General features: G+C 39.3%; 1 protein-coding gene across 3 annotated transcripts in view; it reads right to left on the reverse strand.

Annotated features, from left to right (window-relative positions):
* Positions 1-16696, reverse strand: part of thrb (thyroid hormone receptor beta) — an 89158-nt gene that overhangs the window by 55604 nt on the left and 16858 nt on the right. For 2 of the 3 annotated variants that reach the window (XM_015016749.1, XM_015016753.1), the window contains exon 2: positions 6984-7050. The gene's annotated coding sequence lies outside the window, so the exon portion shown is untranslated. Of the gene's footprint in view, positions 1-6983; positions 7051-14094; positions 14111-16696 lie in introns of those variants that run through there. The other variant, XM_015016750.1, reaches the window with a different exon arrangement.

Genomic DNA, 16696 nt, shown 5'->3' on the forward strand with positions numbered 1-16696 from the left:
ACACACACACACACACACACACACACACACACACACACACACACACACACACACACACACACACACACACACACACACACACACACACACATTATTTCTTTTTTTTTCAGATAATAACATACAGGACTTCACCAGACAAGTATGTTAAATTTACTTCACTTGTAGTTATGCATAGATGGGTAGGAAATCTCTAAGTGCTGCCCATGCCAACATTTAGAGAGATGCTGATATGGGTAAAAAAGTATTCTTTAGACAAACATACAGCACCTTTTCCTGGCTGTTGATGTCCCAGAGTTGAATTTCAGTTTTTAAGGAGTTTTTAAGAACAGATACTAATTTAATTATTTCAGTAGAGAGTACTTGTGATCCAGTGTTTGTCTCCTTTCAGTTCCCCTTTAAAATATTTTTACTGAAATGTTTCTACTGTTGTGTTGTATACTGATTTTAATTAAACATATTATTACTGTCATACCTCCTGCACCAGGGCTTTCAACTTCATCTTTCTTTTATATCTCTCTCTGACGTTCATCATTATAACAGCCAGTAGTACACAAAATATCCTCATTGACAGTGGGCGGTCTGCACCACTTTTACACATGTAATGTTATAACAAGCATAATCTTTGCATAATCTCATGCAACACACTCATCGTGCATGCAGTTTTTCTCTTTGCTCACATCATTTAGCAGTCTTTATTTTGAATCTTTGCAGATCAGACCCTAAATGCTAGCAAGGTACCATACATGCTAACGTTTACCAACGCATTCACACTCCCTAACAAAAGTGAAGGTTATATTACCTAGCGCACAAAAATGTGTGGGTGCATTAAAGGGTTAATAATTAAAACCGTTAGTATGTAAGATGTCAGCAGGCCAACTCTTACAAATAATTTTGGGTGACTTATGCTGCTGCTATTAGTAGAGCTGCTATACTGCTAAATGCTGTAGTAACCCATCCTGATTCCATTGAACTCCATCTGCAGACAAATCCGGATCCAAAGTCTACCCAAAACTTGGACACTTAGGTTCACCAAGGTTCATATTTGGGATTCAATAGGAAGTGTATTTCCGTTTATCTGGAGGAAGTTCTTGGAGAATCATTCCTGCTGTTTGCATGAATAAGGTGCAAAAAAAGAGGATTTTTCCCCAGACATAAATATCAGGAAGTAACATCCTTCTCCACAGATTACTGTAAATTGTCAGTCAGCTGTGTTTTCCAATTGAAAGAAAGTATTCCCTCCTTAAAGCTGCAGAATGTAACTTTTATAAATATATGTTTTTTTCATACTTGTTAAAACTGTAACTATGTCCTGACAGTTTAATATGAATCAGATAATGTGTGAACAGATGGAGCCCCTCCATCTCCATCCTGAGCTCGTTCTGCCTTCTGAAGAAATGCATCACTCCCGGTCAAATTCAGCACAGAGCAGGAAGAATCACACAATCCTGGACTATGCTATTTTAGGAGCTTATGTTTCTTTTTTTAAGAGTTTGAAAAGTATCTGTGTGACAGCGGTGTTACTTTGCTGCTATTGGTGTTTATCTGATGGAATAATGCAATTCAAGAAACTGTGGAATCCACACATTTAGAGAGATGCTGAGCAACACCTGCCCCTCGCTGCTGATATGATGAAACACTACCACACAGTCGACTCAAGAGGTCACCAAAGTCATCAGATTTTAGATCCCATGGTTTTTATCTGCAGGCATCAAGTTTGAGTGGAAGCAGAAACCCTTGATAGGCAGGCATAAACTGCTCCTGTTTCTGTCTAAGCTTTCAGAGCTTTGAAATGTTCTCTGGGTCTCTGGGATCCCCAGCAGCGGTTGCACTGGCTTGTGGGCACCTTTAATGCTGCTGGCTGAAGACAGAGCAGCAGACTGTGAGTGAGCACTTCCTTCTCTACACGGGGACATCATTTCCCAACCACAACTGTTCCCACATCCTGTATGACAAGAAGAATGAGAACAGTACGTACCGTGTAGCTCTGCAGCACACAGAACAAACTAGTTTGGCACAGACAATCGACTTCATGGGCACATGCTGACCAAACCCATAACCTGACTTGGTTGGAGACAATTGCACTTTAATATTCCTTTATGAATATAACAAATATAATGGCTGATCTTTTCAAAATAAAACTAAAAAACACTGACTGGAGGTAAGAGAAGCTACGTTGAGGAGCTTTTGAGCAGCTTCTCAGCAGATAACCCAACAACAGCTTGAAGAGCCCAGCCCCTCAATCCCTGACTGGCTGATGACCTTAGCAGCTTCTTCAGCACTTCTTCAGTTTCAGAACTCTTGCTCAGTTCTGGAACAGAAGATTAAAACAGATAACAGATAATGGAGGAAGCAGGGTGCGCGTGTGCATGTGTGTGAGCTCAGCTGATGTGAACCAGGAAACAGGAAACCGATCCGGTAGAGCTGATGGTGCATTTTCCTCATAAAGGCGGACGATACATATCACAGACGACAGTATCGTAAATGTTACTTCAAATATGTGCAATTTTACATCATGGAGTGTTCACACTGTCTGAAAAAAAGAACCAAATGAACAGTACATATGAAGTGGGGAACAAAATTCTCATTCAGGATGCATACTTCAATCAGTGGTGCTCTCTCTTTGACCGTTTCATAAGAGCAAAATGGAGAATGCAGGGAGGGAGTGGGAACTCTGACAAGAAAAATGTGCCCATATGATATAGGGGCGTGGCTTATGCTAAACCAGGAGGGGTGACCCCAAGTGGTCTGAGAATATGAACGTCCTGTGACCAACATGGCAACCGGTCGAAGAACAGGAGTTCCTTAGTTCTTCACTAACAGCTGAGCTACAGCTTTACCAAGAAACTAAAAGAAAGCACTCCAGTTCTTAACCAAAACCACAGTATGGCACTAAAGTACTGCAACTTACACCACTTCCATCGAAGCATGGATGAATATGTAAAACTTAATGAATACAAAAAAGACACCTTAATATCTCAATTTGTCATACTGCCTTGTGAAGATGACTGGAGTAGATCATGGATCTTTTGCACAACAGATTGAACTTTTTGATTTGTCTTGAATCAAAAATCGATTTGGAATCATGGCCCCAAAAGTTGTAATCGAAACATAAGATAGTGAAAGATTCCCACCTCTTGTTAGTACTACCACTACTACTAATAATAAAGGAATATTTCTGCCACATGATTTACTCCAAATACTATTTTTCATTCCTCCAAGAGGGGATACTGTTGCTATCGCTAGGATGGGGCTGGAGTTCCATCCCACTCTAGGATTTTAAGTGTGAGATCAATCACACTGCGGAAACGAGTTGGACAACCAAAGTGTTGCGTCTCACATCTACGTTTGGATAAACTCTTCTGCTAATTGTTTGACAGAAATTGATAATTGGTATGGAAAACGGGTATTGTCAGAGTGAAAAAAGATGCAGTGTGATTCTTGAGCAGTATCAGTAGAACATCGAAGTGTATATGTCAGTAAAAGGCATCATAACCTCACATAGAACAGGCTGCAGGCGCAGGACTCAACTTTGAACAGAGTTCATCATATTTGTGACTCAGTCTTCATCTCTGACCGCCACACTTGGTGCTCTGATACTTTATTTCTGATGCTACATCAGAGCAGGTGAAACATGACACAAGGTCTATCATCATGGCAACTGGTACCACAGAATAAGAACAGCAGATGGTGTTTTCATTAAAGAATTCAGGCTGATGGAAGAATTAACCGAGTCTCTCTGTACCCGCTGCACTTATCATATTACATCAAGTTCTGTGGATGATGGAAAAACATGCAGGTCAATCTCTGAGGGGATGTCAGATACACGGCATGTTTAGGTGTTCCTGTTCCACTGTGCACAGTCATGAGCATGACCTGGAGACTTAGAGCTGAGCACTCCCAATTATTATAACCAATAATTCATGCAGTGCTGCTGCAGCCTGCGTACATGAGCTGCATAATGTATGACAAAGAGACTGTTGATCCATGAGTTGCTGTTGTTGCTTAAGGGGTCTTTCATAGAGCCAAAGCACATGTTGGACAACACAACCTGCCAACTGGTCTCTGCATTTGCAGTGACATAGGCTGCGATTCCATAACAAATGTGCGGAAAACTTTAATATTATGCTAATGTGGAAAAAACACAATTTCAATATTACAGTGTTTCCAGTAAATAAGAAACACAATTAGAATCAGACATGAATAAGTTTGTTCATGCAATAAGTCATTAAAAGTCATGTTAGCCCATCACCCTCCTTCTACTTCCTGTCTTTTTCCTGTCTTCAGTAGTAACATCCGGCTGCTGATCATGTGACTTATGATGTGAAAAAAGTGTTTCCATTGCAGTTTGGCAAAATAAACCAATTCTGATCAGAAAATCACCTCATCCTAGCATCAAAACTTACCAAAAAATTAGTTGTTTGAAACTGGCATGTTTCCATTAAGTAAATTTATTTTCTAACCATCAATTTCTTTTTCACTTAATAATGAAGGTCCATCTGAAAACATGGTATGAGTTTAAGGGGTAAAAGTGCATAAGTTTCTTACTTCTTCCTACTCCTTTTCAAGCATGTTAAGATTATTGTAGTACAAAAAATATGCGTCTTTTGCATTCCTTTTATACTACGATCACGTTAGGAATAAATAAATAAATATACAATAAATAAATTGTGCAATTATATGGACAATGGAAATGCAGTTTTGAAGCCCTAAAAGCAGTGGTTCTTAACCTTTTTTGAGGTACCGAACCCCCCAGTTGCATATGTGCATTCACCGAACCCTTCTTATTCCAACCCCCCTATTCTATAAGACTATAGAATTTGGTAAAAACGGTGAGTTTTGCTGAAGTAATTAAAGACACAAGTTCAAATCCATGCTGAGAGAGGAACTCCTTCAATCAGTGCTCCTCTGCAGCTCTGATTGGCTCAGCAATGTAACGTGATCCTCTGCAGCAAGTGATGGCAAAGCGGGGCGTCATCACGACTTTACACAAGTGTGTCTTTACCTCTGCAGCAGAGGCTCCGCAGAACCCCTGAGACCGACTCATCGAACCCCTGGGGTTCGATCGAACCCAGGTTAACAACCACTGCCTTAAAGCAACTACATGCAGAAGGTTCATCAACTAAAGTAGTTTTGATCTGATCCCAGGCGTTGGCTTCATGTGAAGATGGTTGCATTTTTAAACAATCAGTACACAATCACATCTAATACTGATGACACAGTATACTCTGTTAGTGTATGTACTGCACACTAACAGAGCATCTCACTTTGCTTAGTGGGGAAAGTGGGATTCTATCATGGGTGTGTCCTCATCAAGTGACGAGTGTGTCCCTGTCAGCGGTTACTGCCTAGCAACATTTGGCTTCAAGGGTAATCATGTGACAGTCAAAGTGGAGTTCAGAGAATAAAGCTGAACTGTGCTGTTCCATTTGGGAACATGTGAGCAGTTCACTAAAAGCTCCTCTGGTCATTTTCCTGCTGATTACAGACAGCCATTAAGGCTTAGGCAAATATTCTGATGTGCATTTAAGGTTTATAATGAAGAAAATATCCAATAAGCAAAAGTTGTGTGGAAGTCAACTGGTGGCAGACTGAAAACGTACCATGATGTCTGTGCTTCCTATGCTGCAATAAATCACACCATGACCTTACTGCTGTGCGAAAATGAATATCCGAAAACCACATGACCACGCGTCGACAGTTTGACTTCAGTCCGACTGTGGTGGGCCTTTAAGATGTGGCTCTTTGCTGTAGATCTCTGATGCTGACATTTGGATATTTTTAACCTTCTTCATTCTGCTCAGTGTTAGTGGCTAATGTGAGTGCTAGTCCAGCCTAGTGGGCAGTGGTTAAAAAACCGTCCCCTGTGTCACAACATATCAAAACCCCAGGGAAACCAGGAAGTCATCCATTGCTAATTAAGTGCAGGGAGCTGATTGAATTAAAAGATTTTAAATTTAAAAATAATTCTGCTACTTTATTTTCAGAGCCACATTAAGACAGTCACAAAGTTGGCCTATTATTACCTGAAGAACATCTCCAGGATTAGAGGACTGATGTCTCAACGAGATCTAGAGAAACTCATCCATGAGTTTATCTTTAGCCACATTGATTACTGCAACAGCGTCTTCACAGGTCTGTCCAATAAATCAATCCTCCAGCTGCAGCTGATCCACAACGCTGCTGCTCGCATTCTCACTAAAACCAGGAAGATAGAGCACATAACACCAGTTTTAAAGTCCCTACACTGGCTCCCTGTAGCTCAGAGGATAGACTTTAAAATACTGTTGTTAATTTATAAATCACTGAACGGTTTAGCACCACAATACATTAAAGATCTGCTGTTGTTGTATCAACCTTCCAGACCCCTCAGGTTCTGGTTCTGGTTCTGCTCTGCATCAGAACCAGAACCAAACGAGGAGAAGCAGCATTCAGTTTCTATGCACCACAGATTTGGAACAAACTTCCAGAAAACTGTAAAACAGCTGAAACATTGAGTGCCTTTAAATCTCGACTAAAAACCCACCTGTTTAGAGTTGTATTTGAAACGTAATCAATTACGAATTTAATGATGGAACTTGACTTAATGTAATGTTTTGACTGTTGATTCTATGTTGCATGACTCTGTTTTTGTGTTTGTTATGATGTAAAGCATTTTGAAATGCCTTGCTGCTGAAATGTGTTGAACAAATAAAATTTTATTTGATTTGATTTGATTTTAAAGAAGCCACACATAGCCCAAAATAATTATTTTATAGTTTGGGATTTTTTTCCCCTATTGCATATATGTTATCAAGTAAGATAGCTCATAAAATATTAGCTTAGCTGCACTTTTCATTGTTGTAATTCCAGAACACACAAAGACATGTGATTGAGTGTTTAAGTGGTCACAGCAGGGACATCTAGTTCAAACAGAAACTGTGTAATGGCATTCTGCAGAGTGCAGGGCTCTGGCTGTGTGGAACTGACATAAACGTAGATCTTACCAGAGGAAGGGCTGAGGTCTGAGTGTGAGCTGAGCTGAGGAGCAGCTGAGCTCCCCAAGAGGTACACCTATGAAAACACACACATAAACAAATCCCGGTTAGACCATTGTATGAACAGGATCACATTTGTAGTCCAGCACTGCAAACCAACAGGTCCTGCAGCAAGATAAAAGCCTGAACAAAGCTGTTAGCATAGCTCTGGGAGGATTCTGGAGTTAAATCCCTCTGACAGGATATGAGACTAAACTCCCCAACACACACGCACATGCACACGCCCGCACACACACCCACACTGTAGCTGTTTCCATTAACTTTAAAACTGTGCAAATTGAAATTACAAAAATACATTTGTTTAATGGAAACATTGCAACTTCAAAAAACACGTGAATAAGCTCAACAAGCTTATTCACATGTGATTTGTAGATTTTGCACTAGGATGAGGTGGTTTGTCAGCAGTATTGAAATAGATGTAATTCACAAAACTGGAATGGAAACACTTTTTTCACATCACACGAGTCAAATGATCAACAGCCGGACTTCACAACTGATGGAAATGGTGACAGGAAGTAGCATTAGGATGATGGTTTGTGTTTGTTTTTTTGGACAATCTCCACCAGAGTTCTCACAGCATCACCGTTCATAAAATGTTGTGTGTGATTCAAAATTGTTGAATCCTGTAAAATCAACTACAATTTCCCCAAAACGTAGCCAGTCCCAACTATAAGAGGCTCGTTGCTCCAACGCCCAAATAAGACGTCGAAGTCTCCTCTCATTGGCTGATAAATGATGAACGATAGCACCATCATGAATTATGAATATATTTGATGTAACTGTGTACATCCATTGTATGCAACTTTAATTTAATCTCTTATTTAATGGAAACACCACAAATACAAAACTGTGTTTCTTCAACATTAGCAGAATATTACGAAAATTTGCGTGCATTTATAATGGAATTACAGCAACTGTGAATGATCGTACTGTTCCTGCCTAAACTGGTGCTTAAATGTTACTGCAGTATGTCAGTGTGAAGCAATAAGACTGTGAGGACAGTTTAGTACTGCACGACAGGATGCCGGCAGACACCAGTTCTGATATAAGCTTTAATGTTAACTTCGGATCAGATGCTCGTCATCTGGCGGTAGTGATAATACTGCCCACACTGTGGTAAGACCACAAGGAATTTCTTGTCTCTCTTGTCAACATCAAGCTTGAAACATCTTTCGTAACTAGGAATGGGTCAAGATTCAAAAGGAATGATAATCTGAACAGTGTGGCAGTAGTAGGATACCCCGCATTGAGGCAGCATGTTTCTAGGGTTCTCTGTAGTCCAATCAAATTAAAATACCACATAATATAAAATATAGAACATTTGATAAATGCAAAACTTTACTTATTCTTACTACTGCTAAAATGATTTAACATTAACACATTAGTTATTTATTATTCTTATTTAATTCCATGGACTTAAAGGTACAGTATATAACGTTTATAAAAAAACCCAAAGTTTTTTCGACATGTTTGTTAAAACCATGTTGGGACAGTATGAGACAGATAATCTGTGACAAGATTGATCTCCTCCAACTCCTCCCTGAGCTACTGAAGAAACACACCGCTCCTGACTAAAACCAACCAGACCCAGGAGGAGGGGCTTAGTGCTGTCAATCACCCTCATGTAATGGCTGCACAATGTATTAATAGTGGAGAAACAATTTAGTGTTACAGGAAAACTGTTTATCCACCGTCATTAGTCTCCATGCTAATCACCTGAGCATTCACAACAGGCTGTGCTAGCTCCAGCTCTCTAGAGAGCAAGGATGAGCATCGCCACACTGAGGGTGACTTAAGCAATAAGTCCGTCCTCTTGGCTCTGATTAGTTGTTTCTAGTTAGCACTAGGAGAAGGCAGAGGAGCTCCACATTTTCACAGATTATCTGTCACTACATGGTGATAGTTTCAACAAATATGTAAACAACTGTTTTCTTATAAGTTATGTCCTGTAGCTTTAAAGGGTGAGTTTGGAGATACTTAAGTTGGATTCTGTCAAGTTACCCTGGGTTACCACCTGCAGTAGAGAGAAGTCAGAACATCACAGGCTTGTTGAAAATGTAAGTAAATTACTGGAGTGGGAGAAGCTAACAACCATTCAGACTTACTCAGTTTAGAACAACTCAAACTGAAACGGACCCTGGCTTCTCATTAGAAGGACTTTAAACGACAGGACTGGTTCGATGGAGGGTTTTTATTTTGTATTTTCAAACAAAAACTTCTCAAAATCTTTTGATAACAGTAACTGACTCATGCCTATTAACAACCAATGTATGTCAACAGAACAGTGATAAAACTGAGTGAAAAGAAGCAGAAGCTTCTGGAGTCTTTTAAAATCAGAAGAGAGAATATTTATGTTTGGTTTTAATTTGTTTGGTCACAGATGGGATGGATGGGGAACACTTGCAATAAAATGCAGTAATTGCTCTAATACAAAAGATGTCCCCTCTCTATTCTGTCTGTGAGGAATTATGGTATTATGCACATTAATCCACTTTTATTTGAAAAAAAAAGTTTTAATAACTTTTCCCTGAAAAACATGTTACATACATTTGAAACATGGATACAACTGGAATTTGTCTGTTTGCTCACCTACTACTCTTTCCTTGAATGCCTTACTCCAAGGACACAAACTAAGATAGAAAAATGCAACAAGACACCCCATGATACTTTCAGTTTCCATGGTGATTTGAGTTATATTTAACAGAGTGACGCAGGTTCCTCATCTTCCCCATCTTCCCTATCTCTCAAACAGTGAGCTAAACCTCTGAATAGACCAATACAAATTCAAAATGACATTCACACTTTGTGTCTGGGACTGAAGATGAAGTAAAGAAGACAAGCAGACAGCTGCAGCTTGGCAGAGCTACAATCATTAGAAAATGTCTTTGTGTGGTTGGGGCAGGGCTCCTACACATCACTTCTCTGTGTTTCAACTGGTATGTGGGAAAACTTCATGGATGCAAAGCGTCCTTGTTCCTGTAATCCCTGTTTGTGAACGCCCCACTTGATGTTTCCTTCTGATCTGAACAATGTGCTTATCTTCCAATCCCACCATTACTTTTTACCACAGTTCGTATTCTGGATAGTGTTACAACATCTCTCTACTAGTAAAATGAAAGCCATCTGGAAAGATCAGTCAACAGATTTTATGCTCTCTAGATTGTTACATTCCCCGTTACATATAAAAACCCCAACAAAGACATTTGATTACTTTAAATCCGGCATGAGATTACAGCCAGTAACATAAGACTTTCAAAAGGCAAATAATACCTTTGAAAAAAAAAATCATAAGTAGCCAAAATTGGATTATTTCAGATGGCTGGCAGTTTAAGTTTAACTCTGTAGTTATTTCCAGCAGCCCTCTCTAAAGTTAAAGGGGTAGAATTAAGTCAACTCAACTTTGCTGATCTTTTCGGAACTTTTTCTGAGTTTTACCACGTCATAATGTTATTCTCTCATCAAAAACATAGAGTTCTTCGTTCTTCGTGCATGTTTGAGAAATCCTGTAGTCTCCGTGGCAACCAGTCAGCTGTGCAAAACATGTGGGTGAACTGATCGCTGCCTTTGAGACTCAGCTCCTCCTCAGAGGTGTAGTTTCTGAGCTTCTGTCTCACATAGTAGTCCTCCCCTACGATTCCCTCACTGAGCTCCTTCAGACTAGCCAGCACTGAAAAGCAAATAATACTGCCCCTTTACGTAACAAATTACACAACTTTTGAAATATCGACCATCCACTTATCAAAGTTTATGACTCAGGATGGACCATATGTTTTGCGCTGAATGGTTGCCATGGAGATTAACGGATTGAGAACATGCATGAAAACATAAATGAAACACTCCACGTGTGTTTTTGATGAGGAAACATTATAAAGTGATGCAAAGCTAAAAATATAGATTTTACATAATAGTGCCCCTCTAAGAAAATTGTATTTAATCATTGCGATATTCAGCTCTACCATCCATCCATCCATCCATCCATCCATCCATCCATCCATCCATCCATCCATCCATCCAAATACGTTATTCTTGTCTTACTAAGTCATGCAACCTAAGGTAAAAATGATTAATGCACAAACATGTAAAAGAAATAATAAAAAGAGTGGGTTGGTGATGCTTCCATCATAAAAACTGTGTATGTCCATCAGTACAAGTGAAAGGTTGGAAAAACCACCAGGTCCACCATGTCCAGGGACAACCAGCACCTCCACCTAGGAGACCATGGAGTCTGATCCAAGCCAAACTGACCTTGCTCATGACCTTTCTATAACTCCTGAAGTGATAACTGGTATGAACACACACCTGACAGCTGCAGCATCTGTCTGCTTCTCTGATGTCAGGATGAGGTCAGCAGTGCATTTTCAGGAACATTCAACCCTCTCCTTCACTTCTTTTAACGTTTAAGGACAGCAGCTGAAGGAATCATCCTCACTCCCTCTGGAAGTATGCATCCATCCAATGAATTCTGGGTAACAGAGGACAACTCGGGACATCAGGAGGGACTTTATTAAGGGAACAGCAGTCAGGAAGAGAGAAAGAAGAAAATAGCAATGGGAAAATACTGGAGGATGAGTAAAGTGTTTCTCTGGAAAAATACATTTGTTGCTAATTACAATATGAATCTGAAGGATCTGAGTCTGAGCCTTCCTAATCTTCAACATCTGCTTCCTCACCTGGTTTGTCGTTTGCTGAATTTTGGTGTTGCAGCAGAGCATGTTATCACACCTACATTACAGCTACTATTTATATCTACTAGCCTGGAAATATTGATTCTGCACTTAATAAACTGGGAATTTTTGCAAAAATTGTAAAACTGACAAACTGATTACTGAAATGCAGCCAGATCCTGTGGTTTTGGCCTCCGTTTTCCATAGATACACTGTAAGTTTAGCGCAAAAGCTTGAAAAATATGTTTGTTTTACATCATGTACCGTCCCTTGCTAAAATGTACTGCTTTTGTGAAGTCCCATGTAGGTAAGTTTCACTCTCAGGACTCCTTGCTTGTTAACAAAAGCAGCTGTCAAAGATGACTTTTTATAGGGTCAGGTTGTTTAGGATGGATTTACAGCAGCTAAAAAAAAGAGTTGGAAGGACATTGTCCAGCTATCATTTTGTGACCTGCAGCTCTATCTCACTTGGGTTATGCAGCAGGACAATGATCTAAAGCCCAGCAGCATGTCGACCTTTGAATGACTTCTCCTGCCTATTAAAACTCTTAACTCTATTTCACTAGAGATGGTGTAGCATGGCATTAAGTGGCCTTTCATGCAGAAAGACTCTCGCGTATGTTTCAATTAAAACAATTTTGCAAAGAAGAGTGAGTCCAAATTCCATTACAATGACATAAAACAGTCTCTCCAGGAAGCTGTGATTGCAACTATTGATGCAAATTCACTTAAAATTTGCAAATTTTGCACAGACTTACAGTTTTCAGTGCAAATCTGAGCAATCACCTTAACATTTTCCATACTTCCTTCTTTTCTGACCAATCAATGCAACTCGGCAGAATATTGACCAATCCTGTTGCCCCTTCTAATTTAACTTCCTGTTTAACGATGTCTCTTGAAAGCTGAACCTGCAAGATGAATTGTGTGATACTAAATAGTAACAGTCACCTTGTTTTTTCTTCAAAGAAACATTTAGAGATGTTCTGTATGATTTGCTCCTACTGTGTAAACAGTTCATGTTAACAATATGGGATTCTTCATTTACACTTTGACCTCTCCTCAGGACATGATTTGATTTGTATTAAGGTGCTATTTCAAGAAGGTGTTTGAAAAATGTTATTTGCACTTAAATATTAACTGTACTAAAATTCTGACTTTCTTGGGAAAATTATGAGCAACGTTTTCAACTTATCTGTAAGACCACGTCATTGTAAAAATTAAAACATAAAAACATGTGACCGTGACGTTTTGAAAAAGGTACCACAAAATCAAGTAATATTAGGCTGCAACAATCGTTTAAAAAATCACAACCTCCTGGAGGGACTGCTCAAAGTCTCACTAGCAATTATCAGAAACTTTTAATGGCAGCTGTATCCTTCAAGGCTGGAACAACCAGTTATTAGGATCAGGGGGTTATTCAAAGGCTTGGCTTGGACAGTCCCCTTCAGACAATCTGTAACATTTAAGTGTGAGGAAAAAAAATATACAATTCTGTAAAGATGCAAATACTTTTTTCTAGCACAGCAGGCGTTTGTGATCAGACATGAAAAGGTTGTCAGGCCTCAAGAACCATGGCAAAGGAGAAAAAAAGATTATTGAACGAAATGTTTGGAGTGTGAGGCAGAGTGTGAGACGATGTGTGAGGCGGTGTGTGAGGCGGTATCCCAGGCAGTAGAATAAATATGTAAACAGAAACAAACAATTGAAGAACAAGTAAGTGCAATGAAATTGTTAACCACATAACTCTTTATCATGTATCCTAACAGGCTCCACTGATCAGGGTTACCACAGAGTGTTGAACATGTCTGAATGCAGGTTGGTGTGCAGAAACCCAGATATCACGGTGCTGCAGCCCTTGGTTGCATGGAACTCTGCCAGAATTTTAGGGAAACCCATAACTATAGAACTTTATATGCATGAGGGGCAGAGCAGGCAGCCAAAATGCCCCCCACTGGGCTGTTCTTCAGGACCTCCAGCATCTGAACACACTTAAACATAGGAGCCTGTAAACATGGTGATGTCAGACGAGTGTAAAACATGTGCGGATCCCCCTTGTTGCTGAACCATAAAGATGTGGCTGTTTGCCAGCTTTGCTGTTCTACACTAGGCTCACCTCCACCCAGCATCATTGGCTCCACTACACTGTAAAATCTAATTAGTTCACCTTACTTAAAAAAATTATGGAAACTCATTGCCTCAAAAAAATTAAGCAAAATAAGGTTAAGATTAGTGAGTAAAAAAAAACAACCTAATTTCATTTTAGTAATAACTTAAGTAGTACAATTAACGAAAAAAAAAAAAGTTCATGTAGCTTATTTGTGTTAACTTATTTTTTTATTTGTGTGGACTGCTTGATACAAATTTAACCTTGCTAAATACCTACAACTTAAACTTACTCATTTTTCAAGTTCAAACCAATTTTCTTGAATGGGTCCTTGTCCTTACTCACTTTCTCTATCCCCCTATGATGTCTATAGTCATAGGTCAACACACAGTGGTAGTCCTGCCTTTGTTGGCAACTAAAGTTAGCATAGTGCTAATGGCATAGCTTAAAATAAAATAAAATGATATATGGAGACTTCTGATGTTCTGATGTTCTTCTATATGAATGTGCTCCTGTTCATGAAAACGCTGGGACTAGTCTCTCTCCATGAGTCAGTTGAGATAAATTATTGGCTCCAGAAAAGAAATAAAAAACTAAAGTATTTGCACTTGGGTGAAGTACTAAGGCAAAGTACTTTACACCACAGAAAACCCCCCTACTTTTTCTGAATTAATCCAGCTCAAATTGGAGAGACTTTTCAACCAGAAATTCCAAGTAACTTAGTGTTAATAGCAATTTGATGAAAAATGACTTGAGTCAACTTCCTTTCTTCAATTAAATGTTATGTTTGCATTTACAGTGTAGCTCTGAACCACATATCAACGTTTTTACAATTAGTGTCAACAGAATTGGTGCAATTCTGGATGATACTTACAGAGGCCTCTAATCCACATAACATACAAATAAATAAATACATCTCAGGCAGCAAACTTTAAGTGAAGTATCAAGCTGAGGTCACAGCTTAATTCACATCTGGCAAAAACAGCTGCACAGCTCCTGAGCATTTAACTCAAGGGGACAGAAATAGACTGAAAAACATAGGCTGTGTCAGTATTAGCAAGTCATCATTCCTATGAGTTTTGGACCTGCAGTCATTTTTCCGAAAGCTGTGCAGGGAAAATACCAAAATCTAAATGGGACAAGATCTCAGCTATGTGGTGGAATTGAAGATAAAAAAAAAGTTTTTTTCTTTAGTTTGCTAAATTTAGACACAGACGTCTACCTCACTGATAGAGCAAGCAAGGTTCAGCCGAAATGATACCAGACATCTGCATATGTACCAAGGATAAAGTCCAAGTGAAATGTGGTAAAAAAAGAAAGACGGTGAACTGAACACTGTGGCAACAGAAGGAAACCAGTGCAAGAACTGAAGGACTTATGTTGATACATAGCAAATATATTTCCAAAACTGACAGAAAGTACTGATGATTTTTAGAAATACTGTATTTAACAAGAAGAAAAATGTTATTTTTGTACAGTTGGTAGTCTGAGGTCTTTCTGCATGATGTTTATGTGACTGTTTGGTTCACTGGCCTTTCTAAATCACCCTGAGGTATGAGTGTGTATACCTGAGGTATGCAGATTTATGTGTGGCCTTGTATTTGATACAGTGCATAGACCATTTTCCTAACAAATGCTACACTGTGGGGTCAACTGCTCCTTATGGGGACCGGAATATGGGCTCCATAAGACATTGAATACAGATAATGGATCATCCATCAATTGATCAATCCATCCGTCTCTCCATAATATTCTGCTGATCTGGAGTTGGGATCTCTTCCCTGACCTGAAGAAGGCACTCCACCCTTTACCAGTTCAAGACCACGGTCTCGGATTGAAAATGGAACGATTAAAACTATTAACTTTATCCCATTTCCCTCAATACCTATGCAAATTAAATTATACTGTAAGAATAACTGCAAACAATCAGATAATGGAATTGAAGAGTGAATAAAAGATTCCAAGCAGGTGGATTTTCACATGAAAATATAATTTATTTGGATTTCCTAAAAGGGAAATGAGTAAATAGTGAAGAAAGAGGCAAAACCTTCTAACATCATCTGCTACATGAAATGAAATGAAATGAAATTTTATTCGAACATGATACAAATATAAAATAAAATAGTGCACAGTAACAAGAAGTGCATAAGAAAGAAGAGAAAATACAGATTTTTTTGTTTCAGTTAACATATCATGCTCAAAAATGACATTGAAACTCACCATCGTACTTTGACACCCTGACAGATAAGATTTCAAAACCAAACAGAGCAAAGCCTTTTAACAGACTTCCCACCTGGTCACATTCCTGTACCAGTGCTTCTTTAGGTCCAGTTCTTCGTCAGTGTTTTCACCAACACAGGCACAGACTCTGTGCTGGTCCAGAGCAAAGAGCCACTTCTATCAGCTCATGGAGGCAGGTTTTGAGGGACAACAGCCAAAAAAGTACTGTGATGTCACATTCAAGAGTTAGCTCCATTTTTATTCTGCCTAGCTTCAGAGGAAAACTAGGCAAAACCAAAGACAAAATGACCAGTGGGAGAACAGCAGCTTACTGTATCCTTCTGCTGTTTATGCTGATATCACCGCTATGTGGCAGAGGGAAGCTTTAATTGCAGTGCTAGTTAGAAATACCCTTAAGAAAGTAAAACTGTACCAAGCGCTCACACTGCTGCTAATATATCTGCATGCAGACAATCCGATCTACCACAGAAACTTTGCGACAACGTTAAGATAAACAAGCACAGAGAACCTTCTGATAACTGGGTCCTCATGGAACGTGCTAGAACTGGAAATGCTGGCAGTCCTTCAGAAATCTCTCGGGTTTAGATCGGAGCGACCACGACGATCTACCGTAACCCACCACACACTACAGGATGATCGGTTACGAAATCACC

Source organism: Poecilia latipinna, unplaced genomic scaffold (assembly GCF_001443285.1).
Source record: "Poecilia latipinna isolate Pla-1442-1.1 unplaced genomic scaffold, P_latipinna-1.0 Scaffold2058, whole genome shotgun sequence".
NCBI classification, from domain to species: domain Eukaryota; kingdom Metazoa; phylum Chordata; class Actinopteri; order Cyprinodontiformes; family Poeciliidae; genus Poecilia; species Poecilia latipinna.